This window comes from Arvicola amphibius, chromosome 7, assembly GCF_903992535.2.
Source record: "Arvicola amphibius chromosome 7, mArvAmp1.2, whole genome shotgun sequence".
NCBI lineage: Eukaryota > Metazoa > Chordata > Mammalia > Rodentia > Cricetidae > Arvicola > Arvicola amphibius.
The window spans coordinates 116,077,146-116,085,438 of record NC_052053.1 but is presented as its reverse complement, the minus strand read 5'-3'; the positions used below and the strand labels follow the sequence as shown (position 1 = coordinate 116,085,438).

General features: G+C 40.6%; 1 pseudogene; it reads right to left on the bottom strand.

Moving 5' to 3' along the window:
- Positions 1-1,372: 1,372 nt before the first annotated feature.
- Positions 1,373-7,778, bottom strand: LOC121677259 (annotated as a pseudogene).
- Positions 7,779-8,293: the final 515 nt, after the last annotated feature.

Here is an 8,293-nt window from a genome sequence, read left to right as displayed (position 1 = left end):
GTTTTTTTTTTAAATAATAGTTTGTTATGGGAACAATACAAGGCCGTTTACATCGGTGAAAAGCTCTGTGCTTCACCTATTGTACAGAAATTGACCAAGTTAAAGGAGTGTGAGGTTCACACATGCAGAGAAACCAGCAAGTGCTGCTTCTGCTCAGCACCGCTTTTTCTCAGCAGCTGGGTGTGGTTGAAGGCGAGGCAATAACAGTAGCTGCACTCGGAGCTGGCCTGAGCGATGGACACCGTAGGACACAGCATGGCCCTGCATTTACCCCAGTGAATATGGAGAAATGCAAGGTGTCCTAGGACAGCATCCTGGATGAGAATGAGGACAGCACCTGGAGACGGTGGACGCTGAGAAATAACAGGAAATTCCTCCCATCCACACAGCTGTACCTAACTTTGCTCTTTTAAAGAAACGACTGACTCAAATGATGGAGTGTGTTTACATTGCCTTGGACTTTGTTAGTTTCATAAGATCCCTTAGCCACAGACTCCTGAAACCAAGGGGACCCGCTGAAAATGGTGGATGTTGGGAGCACTTTCCCTTTCTCTATAAAACAAAACAAAAACCCAAATGGAGGTTAAAAAAAAAAAAGAAAAAAGAAATGCAGCTTTGGGGCTGGAGAGGTGGCTTAGAGGTTCAAAACACTGACTGCTCTTCCAGAGGTTCTGAGTTCAATTCCCAGCAACCACATGGTGGCTGACAACCATCTGTAATTTGATCTGATGCCCTCTTTTGGTCTGCAGGCAGAACACTATATTCATAGTAATTAAATAAATCTTAAAACAAAAAGATGTTTCAATACATATGTGGTATAATGCTCACCTCTTAGTGTCTTTCAGATTTAAAAGGGTGCCATAGGAAAAAATATTCCACCTGGTTAATATTGCTATTTGAAAACCTGTCATATATTTGTTTGCCTTGAGAAAGTAAACATTTTGTCATTGTGTTTATGAGGTACAGTTGACCATCTACTTATAGTAACACTGTTCCATATTTTGAAAAATATACATTATTTTATTACATTTTTTAAATAAAAGAAAATCCAACATCCTAAAAAAACCGACAAAATTTACTGGTAATACAGATTCCTATGAAGTTTGCTGATCTACCGTAAGAAATTAAAGAAACCATTAAATATTTAGGAACATTCAACATCAAAAGCTTTAAACTGGACTGTACTTAGAAGCCCCCGAAAAAGCTACAAACTCCTTTTGAAAAAAGTATTTTCTCTACAAAAAACCTCATCAGCTATACCGAAATCCGTATCGTTTTCGTGCTGAAGCTAATGTTGAGCTGCACTTGAATTTCACATTCTTAGCAAAATAGTTGCCTAAGCACGTACACTCCACACATTTTAGGACAGCATTTATTGTTCCTCCTTCTCCTCCTTTTTCTCATCTTCTGGTTCATTCTTCGTTGAGCCTCTTGGCCTGCCAGGACCCTTCTTTCCTGTTTCACTTTTGCCCTTGGCATGGTGTGCAGCAACATCTTTTCCATTCTTTTCCTTTAGTTTAGCTGCTTTCTGTTCATACCGTTGTTTGTCTTTGGCAGACTGTTCAGATGGCTCACCAAATTGTTTTTGCAGTATCTCCAATAGACAGGCCTGGGTATTCACTTTTGATCTTGGTTAGCAATATTCTGAGCAAACAGGAAGAAGGAAGACAGTGGTCTTTCTGGAGCATTAGGATCTTTTTTCTTATTTTGGGAGGAACACAGTTTTTTTTTTTTTTTTTTTTTTTTATCTCTCTGTCATAATGAGCTTTGTCACTCTTGGCCAAATCTTCAAACTTTGACTTTTTTTTCCAGACATGGTCTTCCATCTCTCGGAGATTTCTTTCAGAACTCGGCAAAGTTGGCCGAGGAGCCAGGGTGCTTCTTCTCGTGTTCCTCCCAGCAGGTCTGCAGGAAGAAGGCAGATGAAGACATCATGCCCCGGAGCTTGTTGGGGGTCTCCTTTGCCCATGCTGATGGTATTGAATCTACTTGCTGGTGCGAGCTCTTCCCTCATAGCCCAAAAGAAATACTCCCTTTCCCAAGCTCTGGAGAGAACTGGTTTATCACTAATACCCTGTTCCATACTTCTTATAAGAGATGTAATTAAAAAATTTTTGTTAGAGTGCTTGAACCCTATTATCCTACTGAGTCAAGGATTCTGCATCTTACGTCAACAGTAGAAGTCACGATTCATCTATGTGATGATGCTCGTCATTGCTGGCTTTTTCATATATGTATATTTAATAAGCCTTTAGAAAAGCTCAAGAAAACACTTCACAGAGACAGTGCCCTCTAAAATAGAACTGTTAATGATGTTAAATGTCTTCAAGTATTATGTTTGTGTTTTCCTAATTATATTATGACTGTCTTCTTCAGCAAAGCAATTAGATCGGCTCTAACTCTGGGCACCCCACGTGGTGCCTCCTGATAATTGAAAGATATTGAATGCTGTTAAGTCTGTAAACAAATACTTAACTTTTGAAATACGTTTACTTTATTGGTTGTGCTTTTGTAATGCTATGTAACTATTGTCTGTTAACACTCCACAAATGCATTTGCTCTTTTTTTTTTTTTTTTTTTTTTTGGTTTTTCGAGACAGGGTTTCCCTGTAGTTTCTAGAGCCTGTCCTGGAACTAGCTCTTGTAGACCAGGCTGGCCTCGAACTCAGAGATCCGCCTGCCTCTGCCTCCCGAGTGCTGGGATTAAAGGCGTGCGCCACCACCGCCCGGCCTGCATTTGCTCTTGATAGTTGTGTTTTGCAAAGCTTTATGACAAACTGTTGTCTGTTAACCATATAGCTCCTGATGAAGGAAACGATGATATTTTTGAGTGACTAGGATGCCTCTTATCAGGGAAGCAGAATGGAGCACAGGTATAATGTCTGGACTGAGAACCACTCCTTCTACGTCTCTTAATTGCTTGAATTGGCCATAAAAGGTTCACTGGCACTAACTCCTTGACCTCTGTCATGCACTCTCTCAACTCAAATCAGACAAACCAGTACATATATTATTCCAGTGACATGGGACATGTATTAGTCAGGGCTCTCCAGAGGAGCGCATCTTACAGAATGAATCTATTTATATGGAGAGAGGGTTTATTAGCGTGGCTTACAGGTTGTGGCTCAGCTAGCCAATGATGGTGGTCTACTAACAAAAGGTCCAAGAATACACTAGTTGTTCAGTCCATGAGGCTGGATGTCTCAGCTGGTATACCCCAGAGACCTGAAGAAATAGGCTCTCATATCAGTGAAGGAATGAACTCGCTAGCAAGAGCAAAGACAACGAGCAGGCAAAGAGCAGTGTTTCTTTTCCATGTCCTTTATGCAGGCTGTCAGCAGAAGTTGTGACCCAGATTGAAGATCTTCCCACCTCAAAAGATCTGGATTAAAGGTGTGTCTTCCCATTTCAAATGATTTAATTAAGAAAAATCCCTCACAGATGTACCCAGCTCCTTGGGTTTTTGTTAATACCAGATGTAGTCAAGTTAACAACTAAGAATAGGTCAGTAGAGAGGAACTCATCGAATGGTTAGTCAGTGATGTTTTCAGAGAATATGTTCCGAGACAAGTGGGAGAAGTCATTAGAACCGAAATCAAGTCATGTTGGTCATGATAGTGCTTGCCTGTAACCCCTACAATTGTGTACTAAAAGCAGAAGAATCATAAGTTTTTGGTCACCCTAACCATCATGACAAGACTTTATCTCTAACCAAGAAGATGGAATTGCTTGTGCTAGCCATTCAAAAAATAACAAAGAGTCAAGAGGTTACAGAGAAATAAATGGTGCACATGCATGGCTACCTGCCATTAATTAAATGCATTCAAGCTTCAGTTCTATTGAATTATTTATGAACCTTGTTTCAGACATAGACATATTCTACCTCAAGACTGAGGCACTGAGAGAGAAAGTAGGGAAATGTAACTAGCCTGGCGGAGATGAAGACATTGTTTAAAAATTGCTTTTTGAGAGTTTCATACATATATACACATACATATATGTGTTTTGAATATACCCATCTCCATTCCCTTCCCTCCAACTCCTCCTTGCCACCCTACCACCATGTCTTCCTTCCAACTTCATGTAGTTTTTAAAACCCATTGAGCCTAATTATTGCTGCTGATAAACTCATGGGTCTAAGACCATCAATTTGAACGTAGGCAACCCACCAGGGCTACATGGGATGAAAATATTCAAAAGAGGCACTGTGTTGTACTTTGGTTATAAGACTGTTGGAAACTGGAGGTATACTGCAAACCTCATGCTATGAGAAGGGAAAGGTTAAAGTGTGGGCTAGCTAGAGGGAAACCTCTCTCTGAAAGAGATTTGCAGCTGTAGACCACCTTACTGAAGAGTCAACAGTGGGCTAGTGGTGAGTGGAACCGTACCTCAACTAGGATTGCTCGGCTGTTCATAACTCTGGCCAACTACTTAAACATAAGCTTGGCTTCAGGACCATGAAGATGGCCGTTGGGGACCCTGAAGATGGCCGTTGAGGGAGAGCTGTCACTTATCTTTGTCCCTCTTCTCAGTGTGGACGTATTGAACACATCTCCTTTTTCTGCTTTAAACTGTTAATTTGACTTTTTAAATTGGCTTGTCGAGGATATGTGGCCTAGATTTTTGGGGTACAGTTTGTGACCTTAAGTCCAGTAATATCTGGTCAAGGGTGTTCCTAATACAAAAGGAAAGGAAAACCTGAGGTGCGCTGATTGGGGAGAAACTTAACAAACATCAGCTTTCTTGAGAATCCAGATGAAATCTAAATATTCATTTCTCTGCTTTACCAATTATAGATTAGGAAATAACTAAAGCCAGCTCAAATGAGGAGATAAGAAAAGCCCCTGAATAAAGTGACCTCAGCCATTGTTTGGGATGATTGAGTTTACCCTCATCCTCTAGCCAACTTGCTGGAGGTGTCTGATACTCAAAGTTGTTGGAGTCAGGGCCTGTCCTGATAGCCTGACAGGTGAGGTGATGAGGGTCAGTCACTCATCTGTGCTCAGCAGGCCAACTAAAGAGACACATGGTAGTGAAACTCAGAGAAAGGAGAGTTAGAACCATCCTATATGGTCACATTTGGAAAAGGAACAAAGAAACAAATAAGAGGTCATGATATCTCCACATCCCATCAAGTCCATTTGGGTCCTGACATAATATTTAGGGTTAGGTAGTGGACAACAGTATGCATCACTATGCAGACCTGGTTCAGGTGTAGTCTGTCCCCCACTGAAACACTGTTGTCTTGGTTCTAGGTTGTCAGCTGTGTAAAATCTCCTCCTGGGAGACAAATTCTTCTTTTGGCTGCCACTGGGCTTCAGCCTTTTCCTCCTTCTAACATGAGATTCCTAAGAAAATTTCAATTTTTTTGAGGGCTATGATTTCAATAGTCTGATAGTCAAAGGGAGGGCCACAAAGGCCTCTATAGAATACGTTCACTCCCTACAGACCAGTTGAAGAATCACTTTCTAAATATACTGACATGGATGTCAAACAGTATTATTTAGATCCTTTGTCACTGTCACCAACTTCTAACACTCTAGCTGAGCAACAAGTGTTGGCAAGCTTTTTAAAAACATCTTTATTAAAGTACATTTTCCTTCTGATGCACATTTATAATTTATCTCACTTGCCATTCATTTTAGTTAATTTATTTCCCAATTAAAAGCTTTAAATAATTGTGTCATTCTTCATTACAAACTGAAGTATACATTATAATAAATAGCTATGAATCATTTTATGCAATTGATAATGAATAGGCTTTCAAGATCATAACAAATCTTTTTTGAAATTTACACATTTATTTTTGTATTATAATATTTCTATTATTTCCTATTTAGGCTATTTTTAAAAGTTGATAGTTGCTGGGCGGTGGTGGCGCACGCCTTTAATCCCAGCACACAGGAGGCAGAGGCAGACGGATCTCTGTGAGTTCGAGGCCAGCCTGGTCTACAAGAGCTAGTTCCAGGACAGGCTCCAAAGCCACAGAGAAACTCTGTCTCGAAAAACCAAAAAAAAAGTTGATAGTTGCATTTACTTTACTTATTGATTCTTTTTAAAAGATGAATAATGTTACAAAAGTATTAAAGGCCCATTGAGGAAACATTTCTTTCAGGTCAAGAAAATGCAATCTCTGTCCTGTGATAGAGACCATGACCAAAAGCAACTTGGAGAGGAAAGGGTTTATTTTATTCAGGTAGAAATACATCACTGAGCAAAGTCAAAGCAGTAACTCAAGGCAAGATCCTGAAGGCAGGAGCTGAAGCAGAAACTATGGAGTGATGCTGCTTACTGGTTTGTTCATGGCTTGTTCAGTTTGTCCTTTAATATATTTTATGACTGCCACTTATGGGTGGTGCCACCCACTATGGGCTAGACCCTCCCACATCAATTATTAATCAAGAAAATGACTCACAGACTTGTCTATAGGGCAATCTAATGTCCTTTTCCCCCAGCCATCCTGAACTTGTGTTAAGTTGGCACAAAATCAAAGAGCACACTAAGGGATTGTAGTAGTTGGGTTTTGTCAATTTTATATATGTTAGACTCATCCGGCAAGTAGGAACTTCAGTTGAGAAATTGCCCCCATAAGCTGGTCCATGGAGCATATTCTTAATTGCTAATTGATGTAGGACACCTCAACACAATGTGAACCATGCCGTCTCTGGGCAGGTGGGTCTGAACTGTATAAGAAAACTTGCTGAGAAAGCTGAGTAAGACAGTAAGCTGGATTTCTCCATGTTCTCTGCTTCAGTTCCTGTCTCCAGCTTCCTGCCTTAGCTTTTCCTGGACTGGAAAAACCCTTTCCTTTACAAGTTGCTTTTAGTAATGGTGTTTATTGCAGCAACAGAGAGCAAGCCAGGCCAGAAATCACCCCCAAGGAAGGTGAGATCACATTAAGTCATCTTAAAAAGATATAGATAACTATCGCTTTAAGAGATAGTGTCATTTTCCTCCCCAGACTCCCTGCTCCCAGTCACAGTCCCTTACAGGGCTACAGCTGTGCACCTCTAGAAATCCATCTGCTTTTCTAAATTACTCAAAAAGGCTAACCTTGCCTTCGTCCTATTTCTGTTCTAAGCATGCTTTCAACAACACTGCAGGCTTCCCTCTTTCTCTCAAGATCCCTTCTCTGTCATGTGGTGATTTGTGTGACGTGTGGCTTTCTCTTCACTAGCTCCTTCCTCTGGGCAGTTGCAAAGATTTACACTTTGTATATTACCATTTCACCATGAAGGATTTTTAATAATGGTTTAACTCAGTGACAATTTATAATATTTGTAGAAACGCAAAGTTTCACATATAAGTTTGTTTTGATTATAAACCAGGCTTATAATCAAATGAAGAGATAGCTCAGTAATTAAGAGTGATTACTGCTCTTGCAGAGGACCTGGGTTCAGGTACCCACATCACAGCTCCATCCAGTAGTAATTCCAGTTCTAGGAGATCCATTACCTTCTTATGATTTCTCCAGACTCCTGCATTCATGTGGTATACATACACACACTCAGGTGAATACATGTGTGCACATGTACACACACACAGAATAAATAAATAGATATTAAACTATTAGCAATGTATAAAAACATTAATTAAACTATATTATGTGCTTAAAAGTATGAGATATTTCACTCTGACCAGGGAAACATGCAGGCTTACTGCAGACTTTTCCTTATTCCTCCTTTCCTCCAATTTGAATGCCCCAGACTCATCTCTTGCTCCATGCAGACTGTTTGCTAAGGCTTCATTTTCCTCTCCTGTCTCTGGTGGATCACACATATCATCTTCTTCAAATTTCCTTCATCCAGCCTATTGCTTTATCCCATACACGGACTCTAATAGGCACTTCCTGGGAGCCCTCAGACCACTCCAGACAGGGAAGCATGTAGGCTATAATTGCAGATTGTCACCTCTCCCTCCATTCCTCCAAGTTCGAGTCCCTATTCTCATCTTTGGAGCAGAGCTTCTGCATTGGCCTTTTCTCACTCTCTGCTCCATTTTCCAGGGAACTAAACTTATTCCAGTGGAATAGCCTGCTTTCCTCCCTCCTGTGGACCCCCACAGGGCCCCCAGGCTATTCTCATTCCTAAATACCAACTTCCAATACCCAGAAACACATTTTGCCTTGAACTCATAGTGGCCATACCTATCAGGATCCCAGAAGAATTCCTTACCGGATAACACACTAACCTCCCAAGAACTGTTGAAAGCAACAGAAATCAAGGAACCCACTGAACAAGGACGAGACCAGATATTAGCACCTAAAATTATAATCTTCCCAATGTCAGATGCCT